Below are 12,629 nucleotides of genomic sequence, written 5' to 3' on the forward strand. Positions count from 1 at the left end.
GAAAAATCAGTCATTTTATGTTTGTCTAAAGAGTGTTAAATTTCGACGTAGAAGCCGAGACCTTTTATACAATTAATGGAAATTAGGGGAGATATATACTAATCAGCATTCCATTGTCGTCTTTTTCCGACGTCGCAAAATGCTTAAAACAAGCAATGACGTCAACTAAAATGTTGTATTATTTTCAGCAATGGCTAGTATTCTGGTAACGATGCAAAATTAGTCAAATTACATCTACACAAACAGGAGAATATGGGAATCTAAGAACTAACTTATATATCGGATAGGGCCATCCAAATCGCTATTACGTGCTTTCACATGTAATACGTTGTCATTTTTCTTGTAAATTGTGAAACTACCAAACTGCATCTGCTCACATTGGGGAACTTTGAATTGGGATAGTTTGGTTCACCATGAACATATAATAACGAAAATATAGCGTCCGTATCCACAACAAATTCTCTCCAAGTGATCAGAGTTACATTGACCTAGTGTTACGCATAACGGAGTTATGCCCCTTATCATTATACGCGTGTATGACCTCTCTGTCGTCGTTTGACGTCATAGAAGAAAATCCATTTTTGACATTTATTGCGAGCCATTTTTAATGTTGAGCGTATAACGTTATGCACAAGCACATAAACCCAATTCATATACACTTATGTCGTTCAGATATCAGGCTGTATTTTCTTCGCTCACACTTTTCGTAAAGATGCCACATTAAAAAATTCGTAGCACAGTGCTTTTATCGGTGCGCAATAAAAAGCTGATAAATTTACTGTTTTTTAACGCATAACAAACTTTGGACAACATTTAGCAGTGTCTATTTCTCAAACCGCCAAGGTAGTTGCACTTATATTTATACCAACGGATAGGAAATTTAATATTCTACATTTCTGTGTAATTTTATAGACGTACGTAGATCCAGGACCACGCGAGCGCAATTCTCGCACAACGTTCACTTTTCAAACCGTATGAAAATGTGCGCCTGAAAAAACCCCTCGGCATCAAGGGGGTTAAATCATACTCACTCGCCCTGATCTTTGCGGTATCGCACTAACAAACGCGTGCAGTCATCCTAACAGTGCGTTTACTATAGTTCTGTCGATTTGAATGAAGACCAGCTGATTCTTAGGAACCCGAGACCCTTGGCAAATATACTGAGAGAAACAAATAAGGAAACACCACTTCATCGCAGTGTCCCGTTATGTATTCTCATATATTCTACCCGTGAAGGTCCGGGTTAGAATATTGATCTTCAGTAACCCATGCTTGTCGTAAGAGGCGACTAACGGGATCGGGTGGTCAGGCTCGCTGACTTGGTTGACACATGTCATAGGTTCCCAATTGCGCAGATCGATGCTCATGCTGTTGTTCACTGGATTGTCAGGTGTGCGGCGTAAAACTAAACTCACTCACTCACTCACTCATATATTTACTCACAGTGTAATGCAAAGCTTGTAAAAGTCTGCGCTTTCATAGTGATCTTTAATTTGTTTCACTCTCTAATTTTCAGTTTGTCAAAAACCAAAAGCATATCTATCAGACAACAGACTTTATTAAATATATTTGATTTACAACAACACAAACACGATCATTGATAATAAATAGAAGGTGACAAATCATATACCCTAGATGACAGCATGTGCACAGAAACAGATGTATTTAATGATGAAGATGCACACATGATTGGAGAACGATGCTCGATATATACACCCATTGCTCCAAGCGGTGCGCTGAGCGATAGAATAAGCGTGCTTTGGGCTAGATTCACACAACAACCGTAAAGTCGGTTCCATGCGTAACGAACAGCGATGTCTAAACTACAAGTTCCACATATGTAAAAAATAGAACAAATGCGCCAAAAAGAAAATACTTATACTGCAAGAATGTATAAACATTTTTTTGTGTAAAAACTGAACCCGCGAGAGTTATATCAGTAATATATATCACGCAGAATCGCAATGATACACCCGTAGTAGACTGCAGATGCAGATGCAGATGCAGATAGTAATGTACGTGTATGACGTCATGAACGAAAAATATGACGTCATGAACGAAATATGACGCCATGAACGAAATTCCTCATGCACAACATCTGTGATGCAGGCACAGAATATATTTTGTATCGCTATGCATGAAGAATTTAATTGCAGTGTTTCTCTATGAAAGTACATGACGTGTTTTAAATGCTTTTTATATTATCAATGACGTTACTGCTGAAAGTACGACAGTCAGTGTAAATCCAGCCTGGTGTCTAGAGTGCAGACATTGCAACATTTCCTAAAATGGCGTCTTTTTCCTCTTCGCAAGATATGCCTTTATTCTTTCATTTGATGCCACTTTGCTGTTGTTAGCCTTTACTTTGGGGTATTTGGATAGTAGGCTTTCCTCGATTCTGTCAGTAACGGCATCGTACACCGCAACATCGGCTACGGTGATCTGTAACATGATACACCAAATTAGCGGCCTTTCATCTCCAGAACATATCATATCCATAAAAGCTGATCGATGCTCATGATATCAGTCACTGCATTGTCTGATCCAGGCTTAATTTATTTGCAGATTGAATGAAAATTGCCCAGTCGTTAAACAACAAACGAAACAAGTATAAACATGTCGCTTCGGAAAGGTTGATATTTCATTCACATATGTACATATCAGCTAACATCCCCATAATATATATAATGCCCCATTTTTTGCAGTTCTGTCTAACATACCATATTACCCATGTAGAACCATTGCAGTTGCGTCTATGAAACTTACTGACCATGTAAAACCATTGCAGTTGTGTCTAGCAAACCTTATTGCCCATGTAAAACCATTGCAGCTGTGTCTAACAAACCTTATTGTCCATGTAAAACCATTGCAGTTGTGTCTAACAAACCTTATTGCCCATGTAAACCATTGCAGTTGTGTCTAACAAAACCTTATTGTCCATGTAAAACCATTGCTGTTGTGTCTAACAAACCTTATTGCCCATGTAAAACCATTGCAGTTGTGTCTAACAAACCTTATTGCTCACGTAAAACCACTGCAGTTGTGTCTCTCAATCCCATTGACCATGTAAAATCATTGCAGTTGTGTCTAACAAACCTTATTGCCCATGTAAAACCATTGCAGTTGTGTCTAACAAACCAATTGACCATGTAAAACCATTGCAGTTGCGTCTAACAAACCTTATTGCCCATGTAAAACCATTGCAGTTGTGTCTAACAAACCTTATTGACCATGTAAAACCATTGCAGTTGTGTCTAACAAACCTTATTGCCCATGTAAAACCATTGCAGTTGTGTCTAACAAACCTTATTGTCAATGTAAAACCATTGCAGTTGCGTCTAACAAACCTTATTTTCAATGTAAAACCATTGCAGTTGCGTCTAACAAACCTTATTGTCAATGTAAAACCATTGCAGTTGCGTCTAACAAACCTTATTGTCAATGTAAAACCATTGCAGTTGCGTCTAACAAACCTTATTGCCAATGTAAAACCATTGCAGTTGCGTCTAACAAACCTTATTGTCCATGTAAAACCATTGCAGTTGCGTCTAACAAACCTTATTGTCAATGTAAAACCATTGCAGTTGCGTCTAACAAACCTTATTGCCCATGTAAAACCATTGCAGTTGCGTCTAACAAACCTTATTGCCCATGTAAAACCATTGCAGTTGCGTCTAACAAACCAATTGACCATGTAAAACCACTGCAGCTGTGTCTAACAAACCTACTGACCATGTAAAACCACTGCAGCTGTGTCTAAAAAGCCTTATTGCCCATGTAAAACCATTGCAGTTGCGTCTAACAAACCTACTGACCATGTAAAACCACTGCAGCTGTGTCTACCAAACCTACTGACCATGTAAAACCATTGCAGTTGCAACTAACAAACCTACTGACCATGTAAAACCATTGCAGTTGTGTCTAACAAACCTACTGACCATGTAAAACCACTGCAGTTGTGTCTAACAAACCTACTGACCATGTAACACCACTCTAGTTGTGTCTAACATACCGAATTGCCCACGAAAGACCACTGCAGTTGTGTCTAACAAACCTACTGATCATATAAAACCCCTGCAGCTGTGTCTAACAAACCTACTGACCATGTAAAACCCCTGCAGCTGTGTCTAACAAACCTACCGACCATGTAAAACCCCTGCAGCTGTGTCTAACAAACCTACTGACCATGTAAAACCACTGCAGCTGTGTCTATCAAACCCACTGACCATGTAAAACCCCTGCAGCTGTGTCTAACAAACCTACTGACCATATAAAACCACTGCAGCTGTGTCTAACAAACCTACTGACCATATAACCCCTGCATCTGTGTCTAACAAACCTACTGACCATATAACCCCTGCAGCTGTGTCTAACAAACCTACTGACCATATAACCCCTGCAGCTGTGTCTGACAAACCTACTGACCATATAACCCCTGCAGCTGTGTCTAACAAACCTACTGACCATGTAAACCCCTGCAGATGTGTCTAACAAACCTACTGACCATGTAAACCCCTGCAGCTGTGTCTAACAAACCTACTGACCATGTAAAACCAATGCAGCTGTATCTAACATACCGAATTGCCCACAAAAAACCCTGTTCTGTTGTCAGTGAGAATCTTCTCCAGAGCATTCAGATACTTGGGTAGAGTCTCTTCGTACGTCTTCTTCTTCAGCTCCTCCTGTAGAACCAAACATTAGGGCTGATTGCATGTTACTCATTGCATGTTACTCATTGCATGTTACTCATTGCATGTTACTAAACGTAATCACACGTAAAGTTGGAGAAACCGTTATATTTTACCAGATCTGCTTATGCTCAGATTGATTGATTGATTAACTGTTGTTTAACGCCGCACTCAGCAACATTCCAGCTATATGGAGGCGATCTGTAAATAATTCGAGTCTGGACAAGACAATCCAGTGATCAACATCGTGAGCATCGATATACGCAGTTGGGGTACGAGTCAGCGAGCCTCACCTCCCGATCATATTAATTGCCTCTTACGACCAGCATGGCTTACTGAAGAGCAATTCTAACCCGGATCTTCACGGGTGCTTATGCTCAAAGCCATTCTTTGATTAAAAAAAGTCAACAAAACGTATTAATACTATGACACTGATAACGAATTTTCGAGATATTTTTTTTGCATTAAAAGCGAAAAATATTAAAAAAACATAAGAGTGAGTTGGCCAGGCGCTTTGGTGAGTTGTGTAGGCTGTACCTATAATTGTATTACAAGTAATCTTTTATTTGTAATTTGATGTATAATGGGAGGGGAGTGACTTTAGCTTTACGCCGCGCTTATAGCAATATTCCAGCAATATCACGGCGGGGACACCAGAAATGGGTTTCACACATTGTACCCATGTGTGGAATCAAACCTGGATCTTCGGCGTGACGAGCGAACGTTTTAATCACTAGGCTACCCCACCGCCCCCATAAACATAAGAAATGTCGGAGTCTATCATACAATGCCAACTGAAAGAAATTGCTACTCGGAAATCGAATGTGAAGTATATTTTTTATTCCTATGAAGACTTCGATTCAAAAATTCCAAAAAAAACTATTTGGTCAAACAGAATTAAACAACTTCATTCTTTAAATGGCCTTTGCTCTCCGTGTTTGAGGATAGCCTTGTGGTTAAAGTGTTCGCTCGTCAGGTCGAAGACCCGGTTTCGATTCCCCAATTCGGTACAATGCATCATGTCCATGTCTGGTATGCCCCACCGTGATATATATATTTTTTTTTATAATTTAAGTCTTTTATTTTTATTAAGAAATAAAAGCCCCGCCGTGATATTGTTAAACAGCGGCTCACTCACTCACAAAACCAACATATGCTAAAGGATTATGCTACGTAACTATTCATATGAAATCTCTGAGTGTTCAACCACCACGATGTGATGGGCAAGTACCTTTTTGTCTTCCGGTGCGAAAAGTAGTTTGCCAAGTGCATCTAGTGTGTCCACGACAATTCCAGTCACCTGGTCAACCTCCAAAATCTGGAGACTAGACTTGCCACCATTACCTGAAATATGAGTTGATTTGTACTCCTTGGTATCATAGGTACTCCCATCATTATAATATAATTTAATGTATTAATACAATAATGTATCACTGAAAATGACACCAGGTGGTCTTGACGATAATGAGCATGTTCTACTCGACTAGTAACACTTTTACTAGTTTAAAATGAAAATAAGCATTTGTTTGTTGCACTTTTTATTTGATGGAAATAAGGGTTGTAATTGTAATTTCAGGCGTGGGTTCATGGGGGAACATTATGTGGGAACTGGTTTCGTTATTTCGATCATCTGAAGAATTACCACGTCTTCATGGTTGTGGCTATAAGTATTTGTATGACTGTAACTCCATTGTAACGAATTCGTTCTCTTTTATGGACATACCAAATTCTCTGGCAATGAACTTGGCAACTGCCATGCTATCACAGTAGGACTTCCCATCCACAGTCAGGACAGGCACCCAGCCAAACGGGGTTTCTGAAACATAAGGTTTTAGTCAGCAATGAAATAATGCATTGAGAATTTCATGTTCCCAGTGTGTCTTAAACACACATATTTGTGAGTATTGTGTGGGGATGTTTATGGTACATGATTCATTGAATCATTTAGAGTATGAATATAACACCGATCAGCCAGCGGTAGAAACCGCTAAAACCAAAGATTCCAGGAACATCATTTCATGGACTTCTGTTTTTAATTTCGGACACTCATACTAAACTCATTCACTCACTCACCCATACTACAAAATGTTTTGTAGCAAACGTAGTTCACTTCACAGTTTATGTAAATTGTCATGATCAATAAAAACTACAATAGTCCACATATGTCTTTAGGGCATTCATAGTAACAGTTATGAAAAGAGACAAGGTTAGGAATTACGAAAGGTGAATCGAACCGTATTTTATGTTTTTGCTATAGGCCATAATGGCTAGCGACAAATTGTGCAAATGTTACATTACTATAGCTCTCTACGTGCTTAACGGACCGATGACTAGTGTTTCTGATGGCGTTCCTTAACGCTTTGAACATCCATTGTCTTTGTCAGCGCTCATGTACCCTATGTATGTGTTGCTTTATTACCCACGTCGTCAACGATTTGATTGGATAACCGATGACCTCCCAGTTAACTCTCCTACCCAGAGTTCCATGCGGCAAGCCAGCATAGTACCTCTGCCACAGGCCAGAAAAATGTGACGATTCGTCACATCTTGCAATGACCATTCAATATAATGTACAGATTTCTTTTACTCTTTTATTTCTGACGGGTCTACACATCTAACTAAACATCTTTAATATAATGGTTTAGTTTCACTGAGAAAATATCCAAAAAACATGTAACACTATTTCGATTTGCGTATCGATCCTTTGTTTACATAGGTTGTACGGCTCCACGTGCTGTCATCGAAGCTGATGGAGAGCAAACGATGCAGCCAGTTTGATATCTAAATATGTACTGTCATAGACCTTACTGTCGCAGTTGTGGAAGAATATATATGTAACAATTTAAAACATTATGAAGAGAGCGCCGAAAAGCTTTCGTGAGTCCAGTCTCTTCTTATTATGAATATGCGCGTTTGATTCCAAACAAGAGAAAAGTCCGGTCACGTGATATGCAAATTAGCCTGTGGCAGTGATGTTATGTTAGTCATCGCTGTGCCGGAGTGTGCTCCCAGTTACGTCACGTTGTGACGGAACTACTTTCATAACGAAGACGTGAATTCATTCATTGAATCTACAACTTATATGCATTGTGGGAATGTAAACATTGCGAACGTTGCAGTATCGCTGTTTAATTGTGAGTCGAACTGAGACATTATATCCGTCGAAAAACATAAACGCAATGTTTCCACCAGGGATGTTAGCCGAGTGAAGCAATTGCAAACCAAGAAAAGGGGTGCTACGGAGTAGTTTACTGTAGGAGGATGTACGAGGCGATGACAACTGACATGCATCGTGACGTCGGTTACCAAGGGGGACAGACGAGAATGGCGTAGTGACGTCAATACAGTGTGACGTCATGCAAAAGTGACTACAGAACAAAATTCTTCCGCAACCTCTTTATGAAACCGGTTTCGGTTTGAAACCATAACAATAACAATTTAATGCATGTAAGACGTGGGTAATAAACAAAATACCACACTCGGTCGCATTACATACGAATTATACGAAACGAGTGTTCTTCCTATGGTATCTGAACTTTCGCTCGGTCAGATACCATAGGAAGAACACTCGTTTCGTATAACTCGTATGTAATGCGACCGAGTGTAGTATTCTCTATGTATCCATTCACAACCTCATGCTTGAACACGGCATCTATACCGACACGTCGCCATTGTACAATAAAGAAGTTGATCATCCACAAAGACTTGTCATTCCTATTAGACTAGTCATTTAGCTTCACCAGAATGTCCATGTCCTTTACTAAAAACAGCGCCAGCATCTTGACCAGCATTGAACACTGCATTGCTGTAACTCTCTAAGCATAAATTGTTCTGTTTTATATATATAAATCTACCATGTGACATATCCATTGTTTAACATATGTTCCTATGGACAAATCATTTTAAATTCTAAATGAATTGTGTTGCGTGACATTTGCATGGTGGGTGAGCCAGGCGCCAGGCTAGTGATCCAGGGAGCTTAAGGTGCCGGGATCGAGCCCACCTGTCATCGGGTGTAAAAAACCTTGGACTCAACTTTGTGTGCAGACTCTTTCAGTGTTGTCACAACCCCTAGTGTACAGTACACAACCCAACGAATCCGTTGGTATATGAATAGATGGTGGGCACATGAATACGTGCAAACACCTAGTTGCGGGTACAACAACGAGCAGTAAACTTGGACAAAGTACTGTGACTATGTCTCCCAGTCCACCCAGCTATGAATTGGTACCTCGTAAGCAAGAGAAAACCACATTAACTTGGTACGCCAAATGGCTGCAAGAGTTGTATGATCCTCAGGGAAATGAGATTGAAAATATGATGCACCCTAAGTTCTTGGATCCGTATCTGGGCCAGATGTAGAAAGGTTGTGTTTGTTTCTCTGTGATACAGGCTTGTGCTTGATTTTTTATGAACATTTGTCCTAAACACAAGCACACGCGGAGCTCTAGTCAACTAGTAAAACCATTCGACTGAGCTGAGTAGAACCTGACAACTGAGTATGAACAGTCAACAAAATAGAAGTAGTCAGCTTATCGGGCATTAGAAGAAGCAACCGAACGATGAGCTCTCGGCTGAGTAGAAACATCAAATAGAGAAGAAGCAGGCAGTTGAAAATTGCATAGAATCTGTCAATTGAAAATACACAGATAACTAAATAGCAGTCATCTAAATACGTAAAGAGGCAATAAACTAAATAGCAGTCATCTAAATACGTAAAGAGGCAATAAACTAAATAGCAGTCATCTAAATACGTAAAGAAGCAATCAACTAAATAGCAGTCATCTAAATACGTAAAGAGGCAATCAACTAAAGAAGCAATCAACTAAATAGCAGTCATCTAAATACGTAAAGAAGCAATCAACTAAATAGCAGTCATCTAAATATAATTAGAAGTAAACTAAACAGCATAAGTCAACTAAAACAAGTTTCTAAAAGAAGTCAACTAATTCGATTCAGTCAACTTAATAGACACACTCAGCTACATAGAGGCAGTCAACTTAATATTAGCAGTTGGGTATATAGAATCAGCCAACATAATAATAGCAGTTACTTGAATAGGTAAGTGAGTAAGTTGGGTTTTACGCTGCTTTAGCACTATTCCAGTAATATCAGGGCAGGGGGCACCGGAAATTGGCTTCACACATTGTACCCATTTGGGGAATCGAACCCGGGTCTTCGGCGTAACGTGCGAACGTTTTAACCACTGAGCTACTCCAACAACTAAATAGAAGTGGACTGAAGAAAAATGGAGAAGATGTAAACTAAATAGAAGCATCCAAGAAACTAAATGTTGGTTTAGTCAACTAAATCGAAGAGTGAGTGAGTGAGTGGATATGGTTTTAGGCCGCTTTAGCAATATTCCAGCAATATCACGACAGGGGACACCAGAAATGGGGGAATCGAACCCGGACCTTCAGCTTGAAGAGAAAACGATTTAACCACTAGGCTCCCCCGCCGCCCCACCTAATTTGAAGAAGTCGAAGCTGTCAACTATACAATAGATGAGCATCCATCTAGCATCTTTAGAAATACGTATTTCAGAAAAGTGAGTGAGTGAGTGAGTTTTACGTCGCTTTGAACAATACATCAATGCTGTGTCAAAAGTACATCTGTGTCAACAGTACATCAATGCTGTGTCAGCAGTACATCTGTGTCAACAGTACATCAATGCTGTGTCAACAGTACATCAATGCTGTGTCAAAAGTACATCTGTGTCAACAGTACATCAATGCTGTGTCAACAGTACATCAATGCTGTCAACAGTACATCAATGCTGTGTCAGCAGTACATCTGTGTCAACAGTACATCTGTGTCAACAGTACATCAATGCTGTGTCAACAGTACATCAATGCTGTGTCAAAAGTACATCTGTGTCAACAGTACATCAATGCTGTGTCAACAGTACATCTATGTCAACAGTACATCAATGCTGTGTCAACAGTACATCAATGCTGTGTCAAAAGTACATCAATGCTGTCAACAGTACATCTGTGTCAGCAGTACATCAATGCTGTGTCAACAGTACATCTGTGTCAACAGTACATCAATGCTGTGTCAGCAGTACATCAATGCTGGTTCAGCAGTGCATATGTGTGAGCAGTACATCTGTGTCAACAGTACATCAATGCTGTGTCAGCAGTACATCAATGCTGTCAACAGTACATCAATGCTGTGTCAACAGTACATCTGTGTCAACAGTACATTAATGCTGTCAACAGTACATCTGTGTCAGCAGTACATCAATGCTGTGTCAACAGTACATCAATGCTGTACATCAATGCTGTGTCAGCAGTACATCAATGCTGTGTCAACAGTACATCAATGCTGTGTCAACAGTACATCAATGCTGTGTCAGCAGTACATCAATGCTGTGTCAACAGTACATCAATGCTGTGTCAGCAGTACATCAATGCTGTGTCAGCAGTTACATCAATGCTGTGTCAACAGTACATCAATGCTGTGTCAGCAGTACATCAATGCTGTGTCAACAGTACATCAATGCTGTGTCAGTACATCATGCTGTGTCACAGTACATCAATGCTGTCAATGAATGCTGTACATCAATGCTGTCAACAGTACATCAATGCAGTACATCAATGCTGTGTCAACAGTACATCAATGCTGTGTCAACAGTACATCAATGCTGTTTCAGCAGTACATGAATGCTGTGTCAACAGTACATCAATGCTGTGTCAGCAGTACATCAATGCTGTGTCAGCAGTACATCAATGCTGTGTCAACAGTACATCACAGTACATCTGTGTCAGCAGTACATCAATGCTGTGTCAGCAGTACATCAATGCTGTGTCAGCAGTACATCAATGCTGTGTCAGCAGTACATCAATGCTGTGTCAACAGTACATCAATGCTGTACATCAGTGTCAGCAGTACATCAATGCTGTCAACAGTACATCAATGCTGTGTCAACAGTACATCAATGCTGTGTCAGCAGTACATCAATGCTGTGTCAACAGTACATCAATGCTGTGTCAACAGTACATCAATGCTGTTTCAGCAGTACATCAATGCTGTGTCAATGCAGGGGGAAGTTTGGCGAAACCCACGGGTAGTGGTATGGCAGTACCAAACCAAGACACATATTCAGGGCTAATCTGAGATTTGAACCCGTGCCTCCTACTGGAGTTTCAAAGAACCGGATCAAACAATCTGAATTATGATAGTACCTATTTGCAAAGGAAGATTAATCAGTTTGATTGGGACGAAAGAGCAGGCTTGTATCTAATGAACGTATTTTTAACTCAAACTCACTTGGCTTTTCTTTAGGCCAGTCTTCTCGTGGGAATCTGTAATCTTCGAAGTCCTGACCACCAAGGGCAAACATCAATCTGGTCAGTTCCCCCCCCTCGCCTTGAAATCAAAGTAGGTCAGCTTGTACTTTGAAGGCATTTTTGATTCAGTGTGGAGATCCGTGGATACTTTGTTGAATGACTGGGGACGGTGTTATGCAGCTCTATATAAACGCTCGGGCAGAAGTGCTGCGTCACAGAGTCCACAAACCGGTTATCTTGGCGAATACAGACTGGGGCCATCACGAGATGTCGATGTTGGCTTCACCTTAAGTGTTGTATGTAGTTGTGGTCGCAGCGGCGACCTGTGCAAACTATGATTAAGCAAAACGTTTGTATCGCTGCAGTTGAGAACGTTCGATGGCGAAGTATGTCACCGGGAAATTATGCAATAATGTATTTGTAGAACATATCTATATATACATATACATATACATAACAATTTGATCGGTTATTTTGATAGAAATAATAATTTAATAATTCTATTTAAGTCCAAAAGGAGCCTCTGTGAACATGAGGAAATCTGGCTTTATTAAGGGCTTTAATATTGCAGAAAGGGCGAGGATGTGGGGAAAATAATGCGGTACAAGGACTGTGAGACAGACTAAGGGGCGGTGGGGTAGCCCAGTGG

At 40.1% G+C, this 12,629-nt stretch overlaps 1 pseudogene; it reads right to left on the reverse strand.

The window, feature by feature from the left end:
* Positions 1-1,540: 1,540 nt before the first annotated feature.
* On the reverse strand, positions 1,541-12,186 carry LOC124287821 (annotated as a pseudogene).
* Positions 12,187-12,629: the final 443 nt, after the last annotated feature.

Source organism: Haliotis rubra, unplaced genomic scaffold (genome assembly GCF_003918875.1).
Source record: "Haliotis rubra isolate DU_JTF1 unplaced genomic scaffold, ASM391887v1 Scf406, whole genome shotgun sequence".
Lineage (NCBI taxonomy): Eukaryota > Metazoa > Mollusca > Gastropoda > Lepetellida > Haliotidae > Haliotis > Haliotis rubra.